Here is a 14,859-nt window from a genome sequence, read left to right on the forward strand (position 1 = left end):
TGGTCAAAAGGGGTTTGCAATGGATGGAAACTGCATATGTGCTTCCTGGGCCCTCCTGCTTTGAGCTGCTTAGAAGCTGCAGTCTTCCTTGCCTTTCCTGCCCGTCAGGCATGAAACTGGACTAGAGGGAACAAGGAAGATGACAGTTGAAACTGGTGTCCAGGATATGCCATCCTAGCGGGTGCTGACACTGAGATTCCCAGACCAGGCACCCCATGCTGCAAATGCATTGCAGCTTGACACTCTGGGTCAAGGATCCAGCTGTCTTACTTTGAAGCCTCCAGTGATGTCTTTTTTGGATTTGTGTGGCTGAAAGCAAGTCTGTGCTTCTTGCACAATCTAAAGAGATTGCCTAATTCTGGCTCTGGGCAGAAGGCCCACACCTGCCATTTATTCTGGGGATTTTTGTCTTCTGTAAGGTAGAAAATCAATTCTTTGCATTAGTATTGGGTTCCAGGAAGCACAGTTCTCAGCCTCAGGGCTTATCAGTCAAATCAGCTGCCCTCCATGATTTGTAGTTCCTCTCCTGGCACACCCAGAGGTTGGGAAGCTGCATTAGGCACAGTTGCCCTGTGGAGTCTGCGCTCACCCAGTGCTCCCTGGGGGCCTCATGATTGACATGTTAAAGGACTGAAGCCTTGAGGCCATGTATGTGGCTCACGCCTATAATCCCAGCACTTTGGGAGGCAGAGGCAGACCAATCGTTTGAGGTCAGAGGTTTGAAACCAACCTGGTCAACACGGTGAAACCCCGTCTCTACTAAAAATACAAAAATTAGCTGGGTGTGGTGGTGGGCACCCATAATCCCAGCTACTTGGGAGGCTGAGGCAGGATAATTGCTTGAGCCCAGGAGGCGGAGGTTGCAGTGAGCAGAGATTGTGCCACTGCACTCCAGCCTGGGTGACAGAGTAAGACTTTGTTTCAAACAAACAAACAAACAACAACAACAACAAACTGGAGCCTTGAAACATTCCAAATCTTCACTGCCCAGTGTTCCTGGGACAAGTTACTTCACTTCTGTGGGTCATGCCCTTCTTACACCTTACAGAGCTGCCTGAGCAGTAAGGAAGGTATTGTGTGCAGGCCACTTGTGGACATGTTTGGTACATCCATGCTCAAATATGTTGCTGCTATTATTGATGTTATTCATGAATGTGGTTGAGCTTCCTTCGTAAATCTGGCTGGCTCCATATTCTATAAGACTCTACTGGTTTCAGCTAATGTTGGGTGGAGAGAACTTGCAAATAAAACACTGATGTACTTGGATGAGAGAGATGAAACCCCCAAATGCAATGATCTTCAAGGGAATGTGATGCCTAGGAACAGAGTGGTTGGAAAACATATCAGCTGGTGATGAATAAGCAGGTCTGAGGTGGTCGTAACCAGGGTCACTGGTGTTTGAACTCACTCATTTATATCCTGAAACAACAGGGGAAGGACGTACACACATGGCCTTCTGTGGGGTGGCTTCTGCCCTTCATGTGCTGTCTCTCACCCAACAGCTGAGTATGAGAAGCCTCCTCCCAGACTCCCAGCTGTCCCTGACCCCTGGCCAGAGCCAGCTGTTGTGCCAACAAAGCCTCCAGTCAGGGGCTCTGGTCCCAGCTGCTGTGGGGAACAGGTTTGACCTTTCCAAGAGCCCCATAGGTCACTTGTGGTCTTTCTGTGGAGACAGCCAACAGCCCATCTGTTCTTACTTCTCATCTCACTCAGAAAATCCTAGCGCTCCCCCTGCTCCACTGGAACCCCTCACTTCCTGGGGATTCTATTTCTGCCTCCCCTGAACCTTCCAGAAGGGCCTTCTGGCTCAGAACCAGAACCCTGCCTGGTTACTCCGTCTGCCCTTCTGCCTGATTAGAGCAAGGGTCTCACACAGGCTGGACAATGCCAAAGTCTGTGCCAAGCACAAAACAAGGCCATGTAATGGAGGGACAGGGTTTCTGGATGCTGTCATTAATGATAACGGCCTGAACTATATCCACGACCTTTAAAAACATCTTTAACTGAAGGAAGTTACAAATACAGAAAGGAGGAAGAATAGGATAAACATTATGGTTGGATTACATTTAGAGATATTGATAGGAGCTCATGATTTCATTACATGCACACACACACACGCACACGCACACGCAGAGATTGATACAGAAATTTGGCTGGGCGCGGTGACTCATGCTTGTAATCCCAGCACTTTGGGAGGCCGAGGTGGGCAGATGACTTGAAGTCGGGAGTTCAACACAAGCGTGGCCGGCATGGCAAAATCCAGTCTCTACTAAAAATACAAAAAGAATTAGCTGGGTGTCATGGCACATGCCTGTAATCCCAGCTACTTGGGAGACTGAGGCAGGAGAATTACTTGAACCCAGGAAGCAGAGGTTGCGGTGAGCTGAGATCGTGCCACTGCACTCCAGCCTGGGCAACAGAGTAATCTGTCTCAAAAAAAAAAAAAAAATAAACATATGCATATTTACACACAGATACAGGAATACACACATGGGAATTCACACTCATGCAGATAGATATAGAAATACATACATATGCATATTCATATGCATACAGATATAGAAATACACACGGCCACACAGGTATGGGTGTGTATATATTTAAACACATGTATGTGTGCCAGAAGCGATGGCCCGGGGGGAACGAGCACACCTGGGACCCAGATCTTGGTTTGTTAATACCATCCTCTAAAAGGAACCAGAGCTCCTTGGAGAAGTGACTGATTTCGGGCTAGAGAAGAGAAAATGTAAGTTGAGCCTGGAATATCTTGTGTCAGAAGATAAGTCCTTAAAAAAACAAGGGGTGGCTGGGTGTGGTGGCTCACGCCTATAATCCCAACACTTTGGGAGGCCAAGGCGGGCGGATCACGAGGTTAGGAGATCGAGACCACCCTGGCTAACACGGTGGAACCCCGTCTCTACTAAAAATACAAAAAATTAACGGGGCGAGGTGGTGGGCGCCTGTAGTCCCAACTACTCTGGAGGCTGAGGCAGCAGAATGGCGTGAACCCGGGAGGCGGAGCTTGCAGTGAGCCGAGATCGCACCACTGCACTCTAGCCTGGGCAACAGAGCGAGACTCCATCTCAAAAAAACAAAACAAAACAAAACAAAAAACCAAAACAAAAAAAAACCGAGGAGACATGTCAAAGGGACACTTCTGCTGGCTAAATCTGCGACAATTTAATCTTGAAATAAATAATGATAACAATAGAATATCAGCTACTGAATAAAGGATTCATGTACGCCTGCTGATATACATAAATCAATGAGAGCAAGAATGGTTCTTATAATAGAATGCCACATGATAAACATGGGAAAAATGATGGAATTTGAAACCAGTGGGTTAAAATTTGCTGAGTAAAAATATTTACATTGGCCGGGCACAGTGGCTCACGCCTGTAATCCCAGCACTTTGGGATGCTGAGGTGGGTGGATCATGAGGTCATTAGTTTGAGACCAGCCTGACCAACATGGTGAAACCCCGTCTCTACTAAAAATACAAAAAAATTAGCTGGGCGTGGTGGCGCGTGCCTGTAATCCCAGCCACTCAGGAGGCTGAGGCAGGAGAATTGCTTAAACTCGGGAGGTGGAGGTTGCAGTGAGCCAGGATTGTGCAACTGCACTCCAGCCTGGGTGACAGAGTGAGACTCTGTCTCAAAAAAAAAAAAAAAAAAAAAAAAAAAAATTCCATAGTCTCCCCAGAAGTACTTATTAATTACAGAAGGAAAATTAGCAACTCTACAGTGATAAACCTGGTGTTCACTGCCTTATCCCAGTGATCACAGTTAACAGCAGCAGAAATGGGACACATGGGCATCATGAATCTCCTAACCTCCTGATACGATCACCAAGAAGGACATAGCATCACTTCTGTAGTATTCCCATACAAAATGCAAAACCTGAGTCTCGGCCGGGCGCGGTGGCTCAAGCCTGTAATCCCAGCACTTTGGGAGGCCGAGACGGGCGGATCACGAGGTCAGGAGATCGAGACCATCCTGGCTAACATGGTGAAACCCCGTCTCTACTAAAAATACAAAAAACTAGCCGGGCGAGGTGGCGGGCGCCTGTAGACCCAGCTACTCGGGAGGCTGAGGCAGGAGAATGGCGTAAACCCGGGAGGCGGAGCTTGCAGTGAGCTGAGATCTGGCCACTGCACTCCAGTCCGGGCGACAGAGCGAGACTCCGCCTCAAAAAAAAAAAAAAAAAAAAAAAAAAAAAAAAAAAAAAAAAAAAAAAAAAACCTGAGTCTCATCAGGAGGAAACAGCAGACAAACTCACATTGGGGGAAATTCCACAAAACTATAGGCTACAAAATAACTACAAAAATGTCAGCGTCATGAAGGAGAAAAACTGAAGAATGGTTTCAAATTAAAGGAAAATTAAGAGAAATAGTGACTGTGTGTGTTTGGGCTTTTCTTTGCCATAACCAACACTAAGGTCTGTAAATCAGATAATAACACTGTGTTAATGTTAATTTCCTGATTTTGATCATTGTACTTTGGTTATGTAAGATAACATCTTTGTTTTTAGGAAATACATACTGAAGTATTTAGAAATGAAAGACATCGTTGCTGCAGTTTACACTTATTCAGAAAAAGGCATACACATGCACAGAGAATGATAAAGCCAATGTGGGAAAGTATTAACAGTTGGAGAATGGTAAAAGGTGTTAAATTAAGTATGCTGACTGGGTGTGGTGGCTCACGCCTGTACTCCCAGCACTTTGGGAGGCCAAAGTGGGAGGATCACTTGAGCTCAGGCCAGCCTGGGCAACAGAGTGAGACCTTGTCTCCAGAAAAATTTAAATAAGCAGGAGGCCATTAGCCTGAGGCTGTCTCTGTTTTTTGAATTCCTGCATAATAAAATGCAACCTAACTTAGTATATAAAGAAAACAAAACTTAAGAGTATTTTTTTTTGTAACAAATAGCCAGATTTCAGCCAATCACAACAGCCAAGCTTCAGCAAATGACAGGCCACCAACTCATCATACCATGCCCAAATAAGGCAGATGCTTGGCTGTAGCCAATCAAGTGATTATTTTTGTGTTCAACCTATAGAAGCTCACTGTTCACTGCCAGGCAGAAGTCCCTGAATCTCTTCTTTTTTTTTTTTTAAGATGAAGTCTGGCTCTGTGGCCCAGGCTGGAGTGCAGTGGTGCGATCTTGGCTCACTGCAAGCTCCGCCTCCCAGTTTCACTCCATTCTCCTGCCTCAGCCTCTCGAGTAGCTGGGTCAACAGGTGCCCGCCACCATGCCCGGCTAATTTTTTGTATTTTTAGTATAGAGACGGGGTTTTGCCGTGTTAGCCAGGATGGTCTCAATCTCCTGACCTCGTGATCCGCCTGCCTCGGCTTCCCAAAGCGCTGGAATTACAGGCGTGAGCCCTGAACCTCTTCTGATTCTGAGTGCTAATTGATTCATGAATTGTTCTTTACTCAGATAAACTCTGTTAAACTTACTGTTTCTAAAGTTTTTCTTTTAACAAGGATGTACAGAAATTCCTTTTATTTTATTTAATTATTTATTTATTTATTTATTTATTTATTTATTTTGAGAGGGAATCTCTGTTGCCTAGGCTGAAGTGCAGTGGTGTGATCTCAGCTCACTGCAACCTCTGCCTCCCGGGTTCAGGTGATTCTCCCATCTCAGTCTCCTGAGTAGCTGGGATTACAGGCATGCGCCACCACGCCTAGCTAATTTTTGTGTTTGTAGTAGAGACAGAGTTTTGCCATGTTGGACAGGCTGGTCTCGAACCGCTGAACTCAGGTGATCTGCCAGTCTCAGCCTCATAAAGTGCTGGGATTACAGGTATGAGCCATCGCGCCCGGCCATATACAGAAATTCTTTGTAATGTTCTTGCAACTTTTCTCAAAGTCTGAAATTATGTAAAAATAAAAAGTAAAAAGAAAAAAACCTTCAACTTCTTGAAATGTTTTAAAAATGATTTAAAATAAATTTTGTTAGTGCTCTTTTTCCCATTGCGTCCTTTTCGTTTTCACTGTCTAGTTTAGCATGAAATCCTTATAATTGGTCCCTTGTCCATTTAGAATCTCTGTGAAGATCTTCTGAGGCCCTCTGAGCAGTGGTGAGCTCTCTCTGGACAGAGACACACAGCCCTCTGGTATACTCTTAAGCATTTACCATGTTCTGCCTTAGGATGCAGCTATTTCTGAAGTCTTCTTTTCCTATATACTTGCAAACTCCTTGGGGTCAGGGACTATCTCTTATCTTCGTATATTTAATGGAATTAAATTGAAAAGAAGTACACAATTTTCAACTTTCCATTCATTAAACATGAAAATGGACACACATTAGACATCATAACTGAGTTCCAATGGAACATCCTGATGATGTCACTATGTTTCTTCTCGTATTTAAAAATGTGTTCTCGGCTGGGCGGAGTGGCTCACGCCTGTAATCCCAACACTTTGGGAGGCTGAGGTGGGCAGGTCACGAGGTCAGGAGTTCGAGACCAGCCTGGCTGACATGGCGAAACCCCGTCTTTACTACAAATATAAAAATTAGCTGGGCGTGGTGGTGGACGTCTGTAACGCCAGCTACTCGGGAGGCTAAGGCAGGAGAATCGCTTGAACCTGGGAGGCAGAGGTTGCAGTGAGCCAAGATGGCGCCACTGCACTCCAGCCTGGGTGACAAGAGCAGGACTCCATCTCAAAAAAAAAAAAAAAAATTAAAAATAAAAAATAAAAATATGTTCTCCTTTGAAAAATATGCTTTTATTGTAGAAAATTTTGAAATTTCAAAAAAGAAACAAAATAACACGTAAATGATTCAGAATACTGCCTGCTACACAGAGATATTAGTGTCTAGCCTTCTGTGTTTTTCCTATGCAAAATTTTAAATGCAAATTTACACATATATGTGTGTATAAATATATATTTGTATTACATAACTAAGATCCAGCCGGGTACGGTGGCTCAAGCCTGTAATCCCAGCACTTTGGGAGGCCGAGACGGGCGGATCACGAGGTCAGGAGATCGAGACCATCCTGGCTAACACGGTGAAACCCCGTCTCTACTAAAAAATACAAAAAACTAGCCGGGCGAGGTGGCGGGCGCCTGTAGTCCCAGCTACTCGGGAGGCTGAGGCAGGAGAATGGTGTGAACCTGGGAGGCGGAGCTTGCAGTGAGCTGAGATCCAGCCACTGCACTCCAGCCCCGGCGACAGAGTGAGACTCCGTCTCAAAAAAAAAAAAAAAAAAAAAAAAAAGAATTGGCTCACAGGCCAGGCGCGGTGGCTCACACCTGTAATCCCAGCACTTTGGGAGGCCTTGATGGGTGGATCACCTGAGGTCAGGAGTTCGAGACCAGCCTGACCAACATAGTGAAACCCCATCTCTACCAAAAATGCAAAATCAATTGGGCGTGGTGGCGCATGTCTGTAATCCCAGCTACTTGGGAGGCTGGGGCAGGAGAATCGCTTGAACCCTGGAGGCAGAGGTTGCAGTGAGTGAAGATCATGCCATTGCACTCCAGCCTGGGCAATAAGAGTGAAACTTCATCTCAAAAAATAATAATAATAAATAAATAATTGGCTTACATGACTATAGGGGCTGACAAGCCCCAAATGTGCAGGATGGATTAGCAGGCTGGAGATGCAGGGAAGAGCTGATGTTAGATGTTGCAGCTTGAGTCTGAAGGCCTTCTGGAGGCAGAATTCCCTGTTTGGGAACTTCAGTCTTTTCTCTTAAGGCCTACAACTGATTGGATGAGGCCCACGCAATATAGAGGCTCATTTGTTTTACTCAAAGACTACTGACTTAAATGTTAATCTCATCTAAAAAATATCTTCACAGTAACAAGACTAGTGTCTGACCAAAAACTGGGTGCCATGGCCTAGCCAAGTTGATGCATAAAATCAACCATTACATAGGCTTGATGGACTTGATTTTTTTCACTCCACATTATGGTATAAAAGTTTACCCATGCTTTTGTGTTTAGCTAAAATTAATTAATGTTCACCACTGTATACTATTTCTTTTCTTTTCTTTTTTCTTTTCTTTTTTTTTTTTTTTTTAGACAGAATCTTACTTCATTGCTCAGGCTAAGTGCAGTGGCGTGATCTTGGCTTACTGCAGTCTCCACCTCCTGGGTTGTATATTATTTCATCATGAGCAAATATCACCACCATGTGATCTGCCCCTGGGCATAGGGTTGTGGATGTTCTCACTCCCTGGAACTTGTCTCCTGGGGCAGATGTGTGGGGCTTGTCCTAGGTATGCACCTGAGAGTGGTTTCCTGAGTTGTCAGGCATGTGAACTTAAGAGTTTATGAGAAAATGCCCACTGGTTTTCCCATATCATATCTTTTCACTTCCCTCATGTATGTGGAAGAGAAGTCTTTAATCCAGAACCTCTTCAGTTCTTGGCATTGTCAGATTTTTAATTATTGCCAGTGGAATGAATGAAAAGCACTGTCTCTTATCTTGGTTTCCATTTCCCTGATTACTGAGGAGGCCAAGCATCCCTCTGAGTGCCTGTTGGCAGGATATGTTCCCTCTTTGGTGAAATACCTCTTCATGTCTTTTGCTCATTTAAGAAAATAGGGCTAGGAATTCTATACATGTTCTTTAAATTTTTTTGAATTAAAATTTTGTTTTGTTTTGTTTGAGAAAGAGTCTCGCTCTGTCACCCAGGCTGGAGTGCAGTGGCATGATCTTGGCTCACTGCAAGCTCCGCCTCCCGGGTTCACGCCATTCTCCTGCCTCAGCCTCCCGAGTAGCTGGGACTACAGACGCCTGCCACCACCCCCGGCTAATTTTTTTGTGTTTTTAGTAGAGATGGGGTTTCACCGTGGTCTCAATCTCCTGACCTTGTGATCCGCCCGCCTCGGCCTCCCAAAGTGCTGGGATTACAGGAGTGAGCCACCACGCCAGGCCTGTTTTTTGTTTTTTGAGATGGAGTCTTGCTCTGTTGCCCAGGCTGGAGTGCAGTCGTGCGATCTCAGCTCACTGCAACCTCCACCTCCTGGATTCAACCGCTTCTCCTGCCTCAGCCTCCGGAGTAGCTGGGATTACCGGTGGGTGCCACCACGCCCGGCTAATTTTTTTTTTGTGTTTTTAGTAGAGAAGGAGTTTCACTGGGTTAGCCAGGATGGTCTCGATCTCCTGACCTCGTGATCCGCCTGCCTCGGCCTCCCAAAGTGCTGGGATTACAGGCATGAGCCACTGTGCCCGGCGATTTTTGTATTTTTAATAGAGACAGTGTTCCACTGTGTTGACCGGGCTGGTCTCAAACTCTTGGCCTTAAGTGATCCACCTGCCTCTAATTTTTAATTTTTTTTTTTTTTTTTTGAGGCGGAGTCTCGCTCTGTCGCCCTGACTGGAGTGCAGTGGCCGGATCTCAGCTCACTGCAAGCCCCGCCTCCCAGGTTTACGCCATTCTCCTGCCTCAGCCTCCCGAGTAGCTGGGACTATAGGCGCCCGCCACCTCGCCCGGCTAGTTTTTGTATTTTTTTTTAGTAGAGACGGGGTTTCACCGTGTTAGCCAGGATGGTCTCGATCTCCTACCTCGTGATCCGCCCATCTCGGCCTCCCAAAGTGCTGGGATTACAGGGTTGAGCCACCGCGCCCGGCCTAATTTTTAATTTTTTAAGGACAGGGTTTTACTCTGTCACCCAGGCTGGAGTGCAGTGGTGTAATTACAGTACTGCAGCCTTGAATTCCTGGGCTCAAGTGATCTTCCTGCCTTAGCCTCCTGAGTAGTTAGGACTACATGTATGTGTCACCATGCCTGGCTAATTTTTATTTTTATTTTTAAATTAAATTTATTTTATTTTATTTTGAGACAGAGTCTTCCTCTGTCGCCCAGGCTAAAGTGCAGTGGTGTGATCTCGGCTCACTGCAACCTCTGCCTCCTGGGTTTAAGCGATTCTCCTCCCTCAACCTCTTGAGTAGCTGGGATTACAGGTGCCTGCCACCACGCCTGGCAAATTTTTGTATTTTTAGTAGAGATGGGGTTTCACCATGTTGGTCAGGCTGGACTGGAACTCCTGACCTCAGGTGTTCCACCCACTTTGGACTCCCAAAGTGCTGGGTTTACAGGTGTGAGCCACCATGCCCAGCCTAATTTTTATTTTTTAATTTTTTTGAAGAGACAAGGTCTTGTTCTGTTGCCCAGGCTGGTCTTGAAGTCCTGGGCTGAGGTGATCCTCCTGCCTTGGCCTCCCAAAGTGTTAGTATTACAGGTGTGGGCCACCTCACCTGCCTGTACCTGTTACTAGTGCAATTGTTTGTTGATTATGTCTTCTCTTATTTGTAGCTTATCTTTTATTTCCTTTAGATTATTATTTAAAAACATTCTTCGCCGGGTGCGGTGGCTCAAGCCTGTAATCCCAGCACTTTGGGAGGCCGAGATGGGCGGATCACGAGGTAGGAGATCGAGACCATCCTGGCTAACACGGTGAAACCCCGTCTCTACTAAAAATACAAAAACTAGCCGGGCGAGGTGGCGGGCGCCTGTAGTCCCAGCTACTCGGGAGGCTGAGGCAGGAGAATGGCATGAACCCGGGAGGCGGAGCTTGCAGTGAGCTGAGATCCGGCCACTGCACTCCAGTCCGGGCGACAGAGCGAGACTCCGCCTCAAAAAAAAAAAAAAAAAAAATTCTTTAAATATTTTTTAATTGTAGTCAGAACACAACATATCTACCCTCTTAACAGATTTTTAAGTGCATCATACTGTATAGTTAACTATAGGGAAAAGGTACAGAAGATCTCTAGGGCTTTGTATGCATTGATTAGTAATTCCCCATTTTCCCCTGCTCCTAGGCCCTGGTAACCACTATTGTAATGGCTTATTTCACTTAGCATAATGTTCTCAAGGTTCATCCGTGTTGCTGCATATTGTAGAATTTCCTTTCTCTTTAATATTTCATTGGATTTACACACCACATGTCCTTTGTCGTTTCATCCATCAATGGACATTTAGGTTATTTCCGCAGCTTAGCGATTGTGACCAGTATTGCTATGAACAGGGAGTGCAGACATCTCCTCGAGATCCTGATTTCAATTCTTTTGGATAAATCCCCAGCAGTGGGATTGCCAGATCATACGGTAGTTCCGTTTTTAATTTTTTGAGGAGAGGTCAAAGCAGGTGTATCTCTTGAGCCTAGGAGTTCAAGACCAGCCTGGGCAACATGGCAAAACTCCAACTCTACAAAAAATACATGCCTGTAGTCTCAGCTACTTGGTGGGCTGAGGTGGGAGGATCAGTTGAGGCCAGGAGTTTGAGCCCAGCCTGGGCAACATGATGAAACGCTGTCTCTACTAAAAATACAAAAATTAGTCTGGCCTGGTGACAGGCACCTATAATCCCAGCTACTGGGTGGCTGAGGTGGGAGGATCACTTGAGCCCGGGAGGCAGAGGTTGCAGTGAGCAGAGATCACGCCATTGCACTCTAGCTTGGTTGACAGAGCAAGACTTTGCTTCAAAAAACAAAAAAATAGTTTTTTTCTTTTTTTTTTGAGGATCCAAACCTCCATACTGTTTCTATAGAAACTGCATGAGGCTCTTCAGGATATTCTTATTTTTTATTTTTATTTTTATTTTTTTTTTGAGACGGAGTCTTGCTCTGTCGCCCAGGCTGGAGTGCAGTGGCCGGATCTCAGCTCACTGCAAGCTCCGCCTCCCGGGTTTATGCCATTCTCCTGCCTCAGCCTCTGGAGTAGCTGGGATTACAGGCGCCCGCCACCTCGCCCGGCTAGTTTTTTGTATTTTTTAGTAGAGACGGGGTTTCACCGTGTTAGCCAGGATGGTCTCGATCTCCTGACCTCGTGATCCGCCCGTCTCGGCCTCCCAAAGTGCTGGGATTACAGGCTTGAGCCACTGCGCCCGGCTAGGATATTCTTAATGACAGCCTATTAATTGACCAGTGTATCACAAAGAATGTACAGTGTACCACCAAATTCCCCGTTCTCATCTCAGAGTCACCCAGTGAATCTGTCACATTCTGATTTCATTACCTGGGATGAGGCAGGGGCATTGCTGTGTTGCAGAAGCTCTCCAATTGAGTCTAATGTGCAGCTGGAGTGGAGAACCGTGAACTGCTTCTAGCTGTTGAGAGGCTCCTCAGTTTGAGTAAGAAATAAAGAAAACGTGTACTTATTAAGACAGCACTGAGGCAGTTTCAGCAAAGTGGAGGGGGAGTGGAGCATGAGCATGGGAAACCTTCCAGCATCGAATCAACTGTGTAGAAGCAGAGAAGCACTCACCTGCAGGTGGGAGCTGGGAGGTAGGCCCTGGGTCCCAGTGACTCTTTGGTGTAGTTTACCGCTGAACAGCTCCCACCTGCTTCTCAGCAAAGGTCCCTTAAGCATCTCTCACGTGCTTCTCCCACTCATCCTGCAAGACTCTGAGGTGTGAATCCCATCTTTTCAGTTAAACGAGTATATGGAGACTTTCTCACAGGGAAAGAACCAAAGGAGCACGAGCATGTGGCACACTCTGGACGTCACTCCTTGGCTGGTCCTGGATGCCCACCTCACCCTACCACACTCCTGCACCTCCCAGGAGGCACCTTCTTGACAGTGTGGTCCTTCCTGGTTGACAACAGACCTGGGTTTTCATCGCCTCAGTTCCTGAAAGAGCTGTTCCCGTGCCCCATTGCCACCGTGTGCACCTGCTTTGATCACCTCCCACCATAGCTTCTGTCCTGCCGCCCCTTGGGCTTCCTGATCTCCCCTTCATGCTTGCCCTTGAGCATCTGCTGGCCTTTTTGAGCTTCCACTGCTTCTGCAATGGGGCCATTTCCATATTGACAGCTCTAGTGTTTCTGTCCCTACTGGATTCTTCCACTTGCTTCGTGATGCATCATGGCTGTAGTCACACATCCTGCCTCTGTCTCAGACTCCATGTGTCTGTGACCAGCCCCCTGGACTCCCTCCAGCCGCTTATCCTGGCTGTCCCCACCATCAGGGGCCTGGCCACGCCGTCTGTTGCTGAGCTGCAGGACGTGGCTGATCGGAAATGGAGCACAACAGTTGGGGCAGAGCCCATTGACCAAAGCCTTGAATATACCATGATTTCCGAGGTGTGTCTTGCTCTTCTGTCTTCAGAGTACAAAAGGGTAAACTCCTCTCAGGCAAGGATTCTACTTTCTCTCAGTTTGATAAATTAGCAGCATAGTATTTTCCTGCTTGCTAGGTTAGATAAGCACTGAGATCTGTCATCTCTTTGTCCTCCTGTGGTTGAATTGCTTCTTTGTTTAATTCAAGTTTTAATTTAGGAGGTAGAACTTGTTTTTTTTTTTTTTTTGAGACAGGGTCTCATTCTGTCACTCAGGCTGGAGGGCAGTGACACGACTACAGTTCACTGCAGCTTCTACCTCCCAGGCTCAAGTGATCCTTCCACCTCAGCCTTCTGAGTAGCTAGGACTACAGGTGCACACTACCATGCTTGGCTAACTTTTTTATTTTCATTTTGTAGAGACGGGGTTGCCCAGGCTAGTTTCAAACTCCTGGACTCAAGCAATCCTCCCACCTTGGCCTCCCAAAGTGCTGGAATTACAGGCATGAGCCACTGAACTTGGCCAAATATTTTTAAGGTATATTTTATTAAAACCTTACTAAAATATTACAGAAAATTTCTGGGTTTTTTTTTTTTTTTTTGAGATGGAGTTTTGCTCTTGTTGCCCAGGCTGGAGTGCAGTGGCTCAATCTCGGCTCACTGCAACCTCCACCTCCTGGGTTCAAGCAATTCTCCTGCCTCAGCCTCCCAAGTAGCTGGAAATACAGGCACCCACCACCACGCCCGGCTAATTTTTGTATTTTTAGTAGAGATGGGGTTTCACCATGTTGGCCAGGCTGGTCTCCAACTCATGACCTCAAATGATCCACCTGCCTTGGCCTCCCGAAGTGCTGGGATTATAGGCGTGAGCCACTGTGCCTGGCCAGAAAATTTTAAGTGAGCAAAATTTCATACATAATCCCACCATCCTAGTGCACCTGTTGTCTTCATTTTTGTTTTTTCTGGTTTCCTTTTACTTTCTACTAACATGTACATCTGTTTTTACATTATAATTATAGTATGTAGCTGTCTATAGTATAATGAAACAAAATTGTTTTCTGTTTTTCCCCCTGCTTTACATTATTGAGAAAACATTGTGCCATGTTTAATGTTGTCTTAGTGATTATCAATTTAAATGAGCAAATATAATCTATTTGCATGCTCCATGGTTGGAGATTTAGGTTGTTTCCAGGTTTTTGTATTATGAGTAATACTCATAAGGGCAGCTGTTTTCACTCAATAAATCTGCAGGGCTGACCACCAGGTCAGAGACGTTGGAAGTCGGCCTTTCCACAATGGCTTCCTCCACATCCTCTGGCGAACGTTGTTGATCTCTGAATCTGCTTTCCCACGACTGTGGATCCCCCTGGCCCCACAACTATAGTTTGATCACTTCCTTCCGAACACAGATTTTAAGAGATCAGCAATGAATAACTATATGGGAAAACTTGAGGAGAAACTAGAAACACATGCAGGAAGGAGAACCGGGAAACACGTGCAGGAAGGAGAACCGGGAAACACGTGCGGGGAGGAGAACCGGGAAACACGTGCGGGGAGGAGAACCGGGAAACACGTGCGGGGAGGAGAACCGGGAAACACGTGCGGGGAGGAGAACCGGGAAACACGTGCGGGAAGGAGAACTGGGAAACACGTGCGGGGAGGAGAACCGGGAAACACGTGCGGGAAGGAGAACTGGGAAACACATGCGGGAAGAAGAATCGGGACTACAGGTTGAATATCCCTTATTTGAAATGCTTAGGACCAGCAGTGTTTTGGATTTCAGATTTTTGTGGATTTTGGAATATTTGCATATACATAATGAGATGTCTTGGGAATGAAAC

Source organism: Rhinopithecus roxellana, chromosome 6, assembly GCF_007565055.1.
Source record: "Rhinopithecus roxellana isolate Shanxi Qingling chromosome 6, ASM756505v1, whole genome shotgun sequence".
NCBI classification, from domain to species: domain Eukaryota; kingdom Metazoa; phylum Chordata; class Mammalia; order Primates; family Cercopithecidae; genus Rhinopithecus; species Rhinopithecus roxellana.